We start from the raw sequence: 12,861 nt of genomic DNA, 5'->3' as shown, positions 1-12,861 counted from the left end.
TCAGCGGGGGCAGGGAGGTAGGTCGGTTAGGGGAAAAGGTGGGTTTTCAATTGCTTCCTGAACCGTAGGTGATTAGGTTCAGTTCTCAGAAGGTGAGGTAGGGCGTTCCAGAGGCGTGCGGTGTGAACCGAGAAGCGTCTTCCTCCTGTTCGTGCCTTCTTCACTCTAGGAGTGACGATAAGATGTTCCTGGTCGGAGCGGAGGGATCTAGGGGCTTTGTAGGGTTTGATACATTTTTTCAGGCTTGGGGGGCCTTTGTTTTGAAGCAGTCTATGTGCCAGGCAGAGGGCCTTGAACATCACACGTTCTCTCACCGGGAGCCAGTGGAGACGCTTCAGAGCTGGCTTGACCGAAGCTCTGGCAGGGGTGTTAGTGAGGATCCGGGCAGCTGCATTTTGGACCCTTTGTAGTTTGTTCATGGTTGCCTCTGGGGCCCCTAAGTAGATGGAATTACTAAAGTCGAGCCTGGAGAGTATCAAGCCTTGAATCAACAGTTTCTGGGATTTGTGGGGGAGCAGGGGCAAGATCTTTCGAATTGACCTGAGCAGCCCAAAGCATGTCCCGGCTACCTTTTTTGCTTGTGTTACAAATGAGAGGTCCTTATCAAGCCAGACACCCAGGCTTTTTACCTCTGGTTTGGGGTCTGGGAGCGGGCCTAAACTGGGTGGCCAGATGTTTTGTAGTGGAGAGGGTCCCTTCTGACCAAGGAGGAGAATGTCAGTCTTTGAACCGTTAAGTTTCAGAGACGATCTGTTCATCCATCCTTGTATCTGTGACAGGCAGTTGTACAAGTCCGCAGGTTGTTGTCTGGGGTGTGAAAGGGACACCACTAACTGTGTGTCGTCAGCATAACTAACGATGCTCACCCCGAACGGAGTAACAACCTCCTCCAATGGGGACATGTAGATGTTAAATAATGTGGGGCTAAGGGAGGAGCCCTGAGGCACGCCACATTGGAGGGGAGTGTCGGAGGAGCGGGTGTTATTTTCCCAGATTTGAAAGGAGCGTTGACTCAGAAAGGACGATAGCCAGGACAGGGCAGTTCCTTCAACACCGACACTCCTGAGTCGTTGGATAAGAAGCTGGTGATTGACGGTGTCGAAGGCCGCACTCAGGTCGAGGAGGATCATTGCCACTGATCCTCCTTCGTCTAAGAGTGCTCTGGCCTCTTCCACCGCCATGAGGAGGGCGATGTCGGTGCCCTGCCTGGGGCGGAATCCCGTCTGAGAACTTTTTAGACGGTTGTTGTTCTCCAGAAATTGTGAAAGTTTTCTGTTCACGAGCTTTTCCGCGATCTTGCTAGTTCCCGGTAGGAGGGAGATTGGTCTATAATTTGCTAGGTCGGCAGGGTCAAGGGAAGGTTTTTTTAAAAGTGCCTTGACGACTGCCGCCTTCCAGCTGGGGGGGACGACTCCTTGTTGAAGGGAGGCGTTAATAAGGTGGGTAAGGGGGGGAGCGATCGTGGGTGCTACCTTTTTAAGAATACGTAAGGGGGCCGGATCTCTGGGAGACCCGCTTTTAATGATGTTCAGCGTATCTTTGACCTCTTCTGCCGTCACTTGTCCCCAGGAAGTGAGACATGGGGGGGTAGGAGAGTTGTAGGCTTCTTTTTCCTCGCTCGAACTTGTGGATGGAATGGAGTCGCGGATTTTTTGGATTTTCTCCTTGAAGAAATTCGCTAACTTGTAGCACTTTTCCTCATCAGCTTTGGGGTCTGGGGGGTCTCTCGGTTTCGGGTCCGGGATTTTAAGGAGTTCGTTTAAGATGGTGAAAGATTCCTTACTGGAGCTAGCGGATTGTTCTATTCTTTCTTGGAAGAATAGAGTTTTGGTATTGCGGAGGGTGGTTTTATAGTTTTGTAAGGCGGTATGATAGGCAGCCTTCTTTTCGTTAGATTTATCCTTTCTTAAGGTGCGTTCTGTTCTCTTACATTCCTGTCGTAGGGATTTGAGTGCCGGAGTGTACCAAGGGGCAGGAGTCACTCTTTTGGTATGTTTAAGGGTGATAGTATTGGGGAGGAGTTTATCCAGTGAGGATGTGAGCCAAAAATTGAACTGTTCGTCGGCCGTGACCGGGTCCGTGGAGAGGATAGGTGTAGAATCTGAGAGCAAACTGGCCCATTCCACCGGTTCGAGCTTGTGCCAACGTCGGTCTGTCACTCGGATTTTGGGGGGTTGGGGAAGTGCAATGGTAAGGTGCCAGAAAAAGGGAACAAGGAAGTGATCTGACCAGGGGAGCGGGATGGGGGGACCCGAGGTGATATCCCTGATGTTGGTCAGGACGGGGTCCAAAAGGTGACCCTTGCCATGGGTAGGTTCGATGTTGATCAGTCGGATATTGAAAGACCTAAGGTCCTGAAGAAGATCCGAAGCTGAGGAATCTGTGGGGTCATTAAGGTGGAGGTTGAGATCGCCCACGACGAGAAAGTTCGAGGCGGAGGAGACTGATTGTGACGCCGTGTCAGTGAGGGCGTTGAGGAAATTCCCTGGTGTCCCCGGAGGGCGGTAGAGCAACAGTCCTGAGAGGGAGTGTGCCGGGGAAATTTGAAGGGCAAAGTAGCAGCTTTCGCAGTCTTCAATGTTGGCATTGCTAATCCTACAGGCAAGATGTTCTCTGTAGATGATTGCCAGCCCTCCTCCTCTCCCTTTAGGTCTATGTAAGGTTTGAATGAGATAACCTGGGGGTAGGACATTGACAATGTCCGAGTCCGTGCTGGTGGAGAGCCAGGTTTCTGTGAGGTTTCTGAGCGACCAGGCCATAATCCTGTATCAGCAAATTGATTTCGTGCGCATGCTTAGGGAGGGAGCGACAGTTAAGGAGGCCCATCTGTAGTCCCGGCTTTCCCGGGCCGTATTCGGCTGAGTTACATCGTGCGCAATTAACAAAGGGTTTACCTTCGGCATGGACATAGTGGCAGTCCTGAGTTTTTTTCTGGTGAAGGGCCCGAAGCATGTCACTTGTGTACATTAGGCAATCCTGCAGCAAATCCGGCAGGGTTCCTGGGCCTGGGTCCGGCTGGGCCCGGACGGGCCCAGACGGGCTTGCCTTTGGTGCGCCTTCGGCGCGCTGACGGCGCGCCCGCTGCGCCCGTCCGCTGCGCGTCCGAGTACTGTGCATGGTTTTATGCGGAAGAGGACGTGGGGGGTGTGGCCTGGAGAAGTGGGCGTGGCCTGTGAACAGGCTCGGTCGCTGATGGCTGTGCTTGCGAGTTCCCTACCCCGTGGCAGCGTTCAGATCGGCTGCGCGGGTAATTAGGTGCCGGATAGATGCCCCAACCAGCCTAACAGGTAAGGGAGAAGTATGCAAGTTTTTAAAAACAATTTACATAAGTATTTAAAACGATCCAATTTCTAGCAAAGCTCCCGGCTGTGCCTCAGGAGGACAGATACTAAGAAGGGCTCGGCGTCGGTGCTTTATATAGTCAGGGGGGGCGTGGCCTGGAGAAGTGGGCGTGGCCTGTGAACAGGCTCGGTCGCTGATGGCGGTGCTTGCGAGTTCCCTACCCCTTGGCAGCGTTCAGATCGGCTGCGCGGGTAATTAGGTGCCGGATAGATGCCCCAACCAGCCTAACAGGTAAGGGAGAAGTACGCAAGTTTTTAAAAACAATTTACATAAGTATTTAAAACGAACCAATTTCTAGCAAAGCTCCCGGCTGTGCCTCAGGAGTACAGATACTAAGAAGGGCTGGGCGTCGGTGCTTTATATAGTCAGGGGGGGCGTGGCCTAGAGAAGTGGGCGTAGCCTGTGAACAGGCTCGGTCGCTGATGGCGGTGCTTGCGAGTTCCCTACCCCGTGGCAGCGTTCAGATCGGCTGCGCGGGTAATTAGGTGCCGGATAGATGCCCCAACCAGCCTAACAGGTAAGGGAGAAGTATGCAAGTTTTTAAAAACAATTTACATAAGTATTTAAAACAAACCAATTTCTAGCAAAGCTCCCGGCTGTGCCTCAGGAGTACAGTTTAAGTTTCAACATAGTGCAAACAAGCAATACGCACAAACCGCAGCCATCTCTTTGTGCTTTACTGGGGAAAGTTAAGGTTTAAATCTGATACAATGGAGTGTGAGTTGGAAACAGGGACCAGGTTTGCCAGACTGACAAGTTCTATCTTTGGAATTTGTCTCTGGGATGGAAGTAAAAAATCCTCAGAAGTGCAAGGCAGCAGGCTGTAGCCAAAGAGGGCTCCACATCATTGGATAGCCCCTAAATGAGAACTTGCTGAAGCAATTGACTTTTTCCAGGAAAGTTCTGAGCAGCAGAAATTTGAATTTCGGGTCCATGGAAGTTCTGGATGCAGATATGTGGCCGGATACTGTCCATGCCTCCGTCCGTTGGAGATGTATACCTTCAGACTTAGTCACTTTTTTGGAGCTCAGACTATTCTAGCAGAGACAGGCTGCAGGCTCAAAGAGGCCCAATACCTTTTCTGCAAAGCCACGTTGGATCAGATGTGCTGCTATGGAGAGGAACATAGCAGAAACAACCTGAATCTTTTGCCCAGATGCAATGCACCTTTGTTTGATCGGCTTGGCAGGTTGGTATTAGCCCCCTGTCGCTAATCAGGGCAAAAAGATGGGAACATGTTTCAAAGTCCCAGGTTTCAGGAAACTTTAGGAGGAGCACACTTTGACACCAACGAAAGGTCCAGAATATTAGGGATAGCACTTGGGTACCTAGACACACTCCAGTATAGCCCAGGCTCAGAGTCCATGGGAGGTCCAGTTGGAGCTGGTTAGCTGGGCAGTTGTAGGAAAGGTCTCTTAAAGTTTGTTGTGTCTCAGAAGCTAAAACAGATGGCCTGTCAACTGGCCCTTGGTGTCACTTCTGGGGTCCTAAGTTTAAGGTAAGCAGGTCTAGTATTCCTTCAGATTCTTCAGTTTGGAGGGCAGTCCTTCATCTGATTCTTCACAGCTTCAGGAGTGTTCTGAGGAGAGGCCTGGAGTTCCCGCAATTACGCTCAGTACTAACAAGCCTTTGGGTGATCACTCCCTAACCAAAGGGGTAAATATTTCCAGGGTTGACCCTACCCACCATGTTTGCAGCACTTTCTGTGTGTTTTTCTGTAAATTATCCTGTACTGCCCTTCTCTACCTAAATCCAGCATGCAGAACTCATCTTCCCCTGGTCAGAGCTCCCTGTAACCACCCAAAGTTGTGGGTAGGATAATGGGCAAACCCTCACTAGCGTAACTCAGAACCAATTCTGGGGCAGCTCCCACCTCCCACTGGGCTTGGTGGCAAGCTGGCTGGGAAGACCACTTGAGACAGGCCTAGATGTGAGCTACATCTGCCAGTGATAGGGTAGGCACACTTTGAAGCTCAGGAAATGGCTGGGCACTCTCCTAGGCCATTCTGTTCAAGAATGGAAAACACCTATCCACACCAAAGCCTTTTGCCCACAGTCTGGGAGCCATCCATATCTCGCCACAAGGATGCCATGCACTAATCATGTGACAATGGACACTAGCGGAAAGGTACATTTCCCAAATAGCAACTTTCATATTTCAAAATAGTAATTTAAATTCCACCTTTACCATTAAGTTAGATTTTACTTAACTGGTAAACTGAGTCCTTGAATCAGCTATCTAGCTGCCCCCAAGCTGAAATTAAGCATTATACATTTTTATAAGGTAACCCAAATGCTTCACAATAGGAGGGCTGGCCTTACTACAGAGAAAAAGTACTTTGGGGGGTTTTCACTTTCAGAACATTTAAAACTTTAAATACACATGTCCTACTTTTTTATTACCATGCACACTGTCCTATGTGTATTTAGGACGTACCTTAGGAGTAACTTATAAGTGCTAAAAACGAAGGATTAGGCCTGACGAAAAGGTTCATTTTGCCAGTCATGATGGCAGGTTTAAACTGCACACACAGGCTGCAAGAGCAGACCTGGAGACATGTTTTACAATGCTTCTTTAGTGAGTGTCACAATGAGTGCTGAAGCCCACTTGTAGATTTTAATTTACCAGCCCTGGAAATGTGTAGTACAATATATTATGGAATTACCACGTTAGCAGGAGTAAAATGTGCAGAGTCCTATGGACAAAAAACAGGTTCAGTTAAAGGAAACACTCTGAGGGAATGCCACACTAGAGATGATCATTTCCAACACATGCTCAAACCCCTGTGGCCAGGCCCTGCACCCACCTCCCATGGGTGGCATATAGCTTTCAGCCATGCATGGCATGGAGTTTGGTGCAGGGCCTGGCCTGCGACCATCCCCTACATCCAAACCCCTATGGGCAGCCAACCCCCACGGACCGCCACTCCAAATTTATTTTAATTAATTTTCCCTCTGGCCCCTTCAGGAGTTCCTCGGGACCCCTGTGGGATTTCAGCAACACATCTAAAACATTTTTGGCAATTTTGGGACCTTGGGGAGTGTCAGCTTTGTGGGTTTCTGCTGGATTCGGAAAATTTTGGAAGGGTAGGACATCTGTCATTTGCCCCAGTGATATACAGGTGATGGTAGCCACAACTTTGCAGACAACTGTGTGCATATTATACCAGCCACACCTCTGGGTAGGCCGTGGGAGTTCTGCACAAGGGAAGAAAGATTTGGCCATATTGGTTTTAGCTAGGCCCTTTAGGTCCCATTAATTTCTTAATAAGAACATGGAACAGTGATTCTGCAAAAACTGCTGAATGGAATAACATCAAATTTGGCAGAAAGCTAGATCTTGCTCCATAAAGTATGCTTGTTCTTGTTTGGTGTAAATCCATTAAGTAGTTTTCGAGAAATTAAGGCTGAAAAACGTTGTATATTTCACATCACAGAGGATCAGCAGAGCCTACAGATCTCAAGATGAGATCTGATTGCCTGCAACCACATCAACAAATATGTACCAAAGCCATCTTAGGACTTGGGGACTGAAGAAAAAAAATCATAAAGGATATAAGGGGGCAGGATACAAATACCCTGCCCCATTATGCCTGGTGGAGGGGTCCCCAGGGGCCAAAAATGTTATTTTTATTCTACTGTAAATTTAAATTCTCTGTGGATCTGCAAATCTGTGAGAAAAAAAGTGTTGGCTCCAGTACTGTAAAACCCCCCACCGCCCTGGGGTGGGAAAGTGCCCGGGTCGAAACATTGGCGTTCATAAGGGAAGGGGCCCCCATCTTCTGTGGCCATATCAAATTGAGAGGAGATAGACACATATCTCCCTTTCTGAGCCTCTCAAGGCCCAGAGAACTTATCCGTCAGGCTAAATTAAATTTAGGGGGTGGGGTTTGCAGCCGTCCTTCCCGACCCTCTCCGAGGCCCTGGGAACCGCATCCCCCTGGTTCATCTTTAAAAAATGGGGCACGCAGCCCCCCACCCTGAGCTTATGTGAGGTCACAGGGACCACCATCCCTGAGGCCATTTTTGACTTCAACAGGAGGGGAAGCAATACCCCTCTCACGGAGCCTCTCCAAGGCTCCATGGCCCCCATCCCAGGGGTCCATAAACATAAATGGGGAGAAGGGCCGATGGCCATTCAGTGGCCCTGGGAACCCATCCCCAGGGGCCAGCTCCACTGTGGTGTCCCTGGGACCCCAATCCCACGTACACTATGAAACCACGGGCAGGGAACACTAATTTACTGCCATCCAGTGGGAGCAGAAAGCTGCTCCTGTTGGATGGGAGCACACATGTTTCTACAACCGGGTGGGACCAGAAAAGTTTCTCCCTGCTCTGGGACCAAAAACATTTTTTTAAAATGTTTACCTCAAATTCTTGTTGGAACCATGAAACTGCAATACAAGTTAAAGACAAAAAGTATGGGCTCCCATGCAATAAACCCTCCCCCTGGGGTAGGCGAGGGTGTGGGGGCAGTGCATTTTAATTAACAGGGGAAGGGTATCCCATCCCTAGGAGCTGTATTAAATTAAGAGGTGGTGGGCAGGTGGCCTCTCTGGTTGAGCCTCTCCAACGCCCCGGGGGCCCCATCCCCAGAAGCCCATAAATATAAATGTGAGAGAGGGACCTGGCTATTATATGGCTCCTGTACACCATTCCTATGGGTGGAGAGACCCCTGGGTCACAGTAGATTCCCTGCCCACAAAGGAGGAAAGGCCGATGTGCTCCCATCCAGTTGGAGCAGAAAGCTGCTCCTGCCAGGAGAGAGCACAAATGTTTCTCCAGCCGGGTGGGAGCAAAAAACAGTTTTTCCCTGCCCGCGCTCTTGCGGGCAGGGATAAACACATTATAGTTCACACCCGGGATAAATGTCAGTTACGATGGGTGCTGACAGGGGGTCCCAGCAGGACTGTGGGGGCTTTGGGTCTCCCCACGCAGCCCCAATATGACCAAACTGTGGGGTGCCCTTGGTGGGCACCGGGGCACTAGAGATCTACAAAAAATGTGTTTTTTAAATTGCTGGCTCCTTGGCAGCCCAGTGAATGGGGCCGCTTGTAGGGAGCCAGAGGGCCACAGAGCCCTGAGGCTGCCCTCGCTGTCCCACACCAGTTATGACTTGGACTACCAAAAAGATTTTTTTTAAAGTGAGTAATGAATGAGTTATGTTATGTTATGTTAAAACAATTTATTAAGCGCACAGCGACTCCAGCGAAGGAGCATCCCGGCGCCGAGACAAGGAGCAGTTATAACACAACAAGGAGATGATGCAACAGAGAGGAACAGAAACAAGGAAACTAAAATAAGAAGGTTTTTATGGCTCTGCGAAACGTCAGCAAGTCCTCTATCAACCGGATTTCAACTGGAAGGGTATTCCAGATTGACGCGGCTCGCACCCTAAAGGACCGGCCCCCCATCCTGCTAAGCCTAAATCTGGGGACAACAGCAAGAGCCTGACCCTGAGATCGAAGATTGCGGGTGGGAACATAAAAAGAAATGGTATTGGCCAGGATCTCAGGGCCTATGCCTCTGAGGATTTTAAAGGTCAGACACAAGACCTTGAAGACAATACGCTTCCTCACCGGAAGCCAGTGCAAAGAACGGATGACATGAGACACCGGGCAGAACTTAGGAAGTCCAACAATAGCTCTTGCAGCGGCGTTCTGCACCCGCTGCAGCCGGGTCAGCTCAGCCTGGTTAGCCCCCACCAGCAAAGAGCTAGCGTAGTCCAGACGAGAGATGATAGTTGCCTGGACCACAAGCTGTCTGGTAGGGGCATCAAAGAACTTAAGCACCGGCCGTAAGCCCCTTAGTAGACCGAAGCAACAGGCTGCAATTTTTTTGGTGTGACCTATGAATGTAAGACCAGCGTCTAACTAGACCCCAAGATTCTTCACCTCCGAAACTAAGGTCGGAGTGGGGCCCAGCTCAAAAGGCCACCACTGATCGCCCCAAAGCTCCACTCCCTTCCCGACAACCATAACCTCAGTTTTTGTGGCATTGAGCTGGAGACAGTTAGCTGTCAACCAGCTGGCCACCGCCTTCAGTCCGGACTGAAACCTGGGGGCATCCTCTACCGCATCCCCGCTGAGAGTAACCGCCAGCTGTGTGTCATCGGCATATGAGACCATGGTTAGGCCCCACTGCCTTGCGACATCAGCCAGCGGTCTCACGTAGAGATTGAACAGCGTGGGACTCAGCGAGGATCCCTGCGGAACCCCCATGGCCAGAGGCAGAAACCTGGACTTGAAGGGAGGGATGGAAACACAAAAGGAGCGGTTGTCTAGGAAGGAGCGGAACCATTGCAGTGCCAGGCCGCCAATACCAGTCTCCTCAAGTCGCCCAAGGAGGATGCTGTGGGATACAGTGTCGAATGCGGCGCTGAGATCTAACAAAATCAGCGCCGCCGTCTGACCGGCATCCAACCTTGCGCGTAGATGTTCCACCATCACCAGAAGGGCAGTCTCCGTGCTGTGACCAGCACGGAAGCCATTCTGTGTGGGGTCGAGGGCATTGGACCGGGTTAAGTGTGCCGACAGGGCCAGATTGACATGAGCCTCTGTTAACTTGGCAGGCCAAGGCAGCAGCGAGATGGGACGATAGCTTTCCGGCTTAGACGGGTCAAGAGATGGTTTTTTAATAATCGGCGACACCACCGCCCGCTTCCAACTGGTGGGAACAACCCCGGTCTCTAAGGAGAGATTGACCAGTGAGCGTATAGCCACACGCCCCACAAAGGTCTGGTCTCGAAAGAGGACAGGCCTCACTGGATCAGATGGAGACCCAGATTTAACTTGCATAGCAAGTTTGTCAAACCCTTCCAAGGTAAGGGGGGGAAGTGAGAGCAGGGCGGGCTGGTGAAGTGACTCCTTAGGACTACCCGTCGCTATGCCAGTGCTCGGGAAGGACCGATATATAGACTGGACCTTTCCCAAGAAGTAGGAAGCGATGGACTCACAGTGTGTGACAGAGCTCTCAGCCATAGAGACAGCCCGCTTAGACATAAGGTCTTTCACCGCCTTGAAGATAGCCTTCGACGGGTTAGGGCTATTCCGAAATTCCTCGGCATAAAATGCCGCTCGGGCACGGCAAATGGCCCGGTGGTAGAGCTTGACGGACGCGACATAAGTGGCTTTTAACTCAGCCCCATATGTCTTCCGCCAGGCCCTCTCCGCCCGTCTACAGGCTTCCTTCAGAGCGCGCAAAGCATCATCATACCAGGGGCTTGACACTCGAGGGTTGATCTTCGTTGTTGCAACAGGTATCAAAACATCCAGAGCCCTAGTGAGCCAGGCACAGAAGAGATCATACCCCTCCTCTACGTTGTTAGGTAGGGCCAGAGGATCCACTGACAGAAGATGGTAAAAGTCATCCAGCCTGAGTTTACTCTAGGGCCTCCTGGATACCCGCTTGGCTGAAGAGGTGGAAATGTTGGTAGTCATAGGGCAATAGATGGATACCAAAGAGTGGTCCGACCACTCTACAGGAGCCACCGACGTGACTTTAGCCTCGATTAAGTTGGTAAAAAAAGGGTCAAGGATATGTCCCCCGGAATGAGTGGGCTGGGAGACCAGCTGAAAAAGTTGAAAGGCCTCTAAGTCCATAAGAATACTACGAGCTGTCAGACAGGATGGAGCATCAAAATGCAGGTTTAAGTCGCCCAAGATGGAAAAATTGGCACAGTCAGTGACCAAGGTGGCGACAGTGTCCGGGAAAGCATTCCTGAACGCCACATCACTGCCCGGCGGACGATACACCACCATCCCAGAGAGTGTAAATTCTGGGCTGACAGCGACTTTAAACGAGGCACTTTCACAGCCAGCGATCTCGAGAATGGACCACACACAGGAGAAACTAGATCTCACTATCAAAGCTATGCCTCCGCCTCTAGTCAGCCTATTCGCAATGTACATAGAGTAGCCGGGAGGACAAACGAGGTTAGGAATAGCAGTGTCGGCCTCCTGAAGCCATGTTTCGGTTAAGGCTAAGATATCCGGAACTTCATTTGCAATCAGGTCGTGCACATTCTGTTTATGTGCAAGAATCGACCTGACATTAAGATTCGAAATCCGCAGTGAAGGCGGTAGCCCCCTGTAATGCCGAGCAGCAGGGGGACACAGCCGAGGAAGAAGCTGCAGAGGGTCAAGTGCCAAACCATTACAGGGACAGCGGTAGGGGCCACATAATGGGTGGACGGGCTGTAGAGTGCAATGACCGCCCACCCTGCCAATTGAGTACAAGTGCTCCCTGGAATATGTACACATGGCAGCAATGATGGATCGACGGGAGCAGGCCAGAGCCCGCCACGTCCCGCACGGCCTTAGCGCGGACGGGCGCAGACGGGCAGGACTCTGGCACGACTCCGGCCACGCGAGGACACGCCCGCTGCGCGATCCCGCTGCGCTAGGGGAGGAGCATTAAATGCCCGCCCAACCACTGGCGCATGCGCAGTAAGCGCTGACTACCCGGTCCGCTCCCCAACCCAAGATGTCAGCCACCCCGGAAACCAGCCCGCCAAATGGCGGTGAGGACACAAATTAAAGTGCAGGTAAGGGGGAAGTGAGGCACAGATCCGCAGACCTAAAAGAAATAATAAATGCAAACTTTTAAAATTCGCGCGGCAGCGCCGTAACACTCCTGCTGCAAACGCTCCTCGTCAGGGGAAAGGAAGGCGGGGACTCGCCTTAAATGCCCGCCCAACCACTGGCGCATGCGCAGTAAGCGCTGACTACCCGGTCCGCTCCCCAACCCAAGATGTCAGCCACCCCGGAAACCAGCCCGCCAAACGGCGGTGAGGACACAAATTAAAGTGCAGGTAAGGGGGAAGTGAGGCACAGATCCGCAGACCTAAAAGAAATAATAAATGCAAACTTTTAAAATTCGCGCGGCAGCGCCGTAACACTCCTGCTGCAAACGCTCCTCGTCAGGGGAAAGGAAGGCGGGGACTCGCCTTAAATGCCCGCCCAACCACTGGCGCATGCGCAGTAAGCGCTGACTACCCGGTCCGCTCCCCAACCCAAGATGTCAGCCACCCCGGAAACCAGCCCGCCAAACGGCGGTGAGGACACAAATTAAAGTGCAGGTAAGGGGGAAGTGAGGCACAGATCCGCAGACCTAAAAGAAATAATAAATGCAAACTTTTAAAATTCGCGCGGCAGCGCCGTAACGCTCCTGCTGCAAACGCTCCTCGTCAGGGGAAAGGAAGGCGGGGACTCGCCTTAAATGCCCGCCCAACCACTGGCGCATGCGCAGTAAGCGCTGACTACCCGGTCCGCTCCCCAACCCAAGATGTCAGCCACCCCGGAAACCAGCCCGCCAAACGGCGGTGAGGACACAAATTAAAGTGCAGGTAAGGGGGAAGTGAGGCACAGATCCGCAGACCTAAAAGAAATAATAAATGCAAACTTTTAAAAATCGCGCGGCAGCGCCGTAACGCTCCTGCTGCAAACGCTCCTCGTCAGGGGAAAGGAAGGCGGGGACTCGCCTTAAGTGCCCGCCCAACCACTGGCGCATGCGCAGTAA

This window comes from Triturus cristatus, chromosome 5_2, assembly GCF_964204655.1.
Source record: "Triturus cristatus chromosome 5_2, aTriCri1.1, whole genome shotgun sequence".
Taxonomy (NCBI): Eukaryota; Metazoa; Chordata; class Amphibia; order Caudata; family Salamandridae; genus Triturus; species Triturus cristatus.
The sequence above is the reverse complement of the archived record's forward strand: the minus strand, read 5'-3'. Positions refer to the sequence as shown.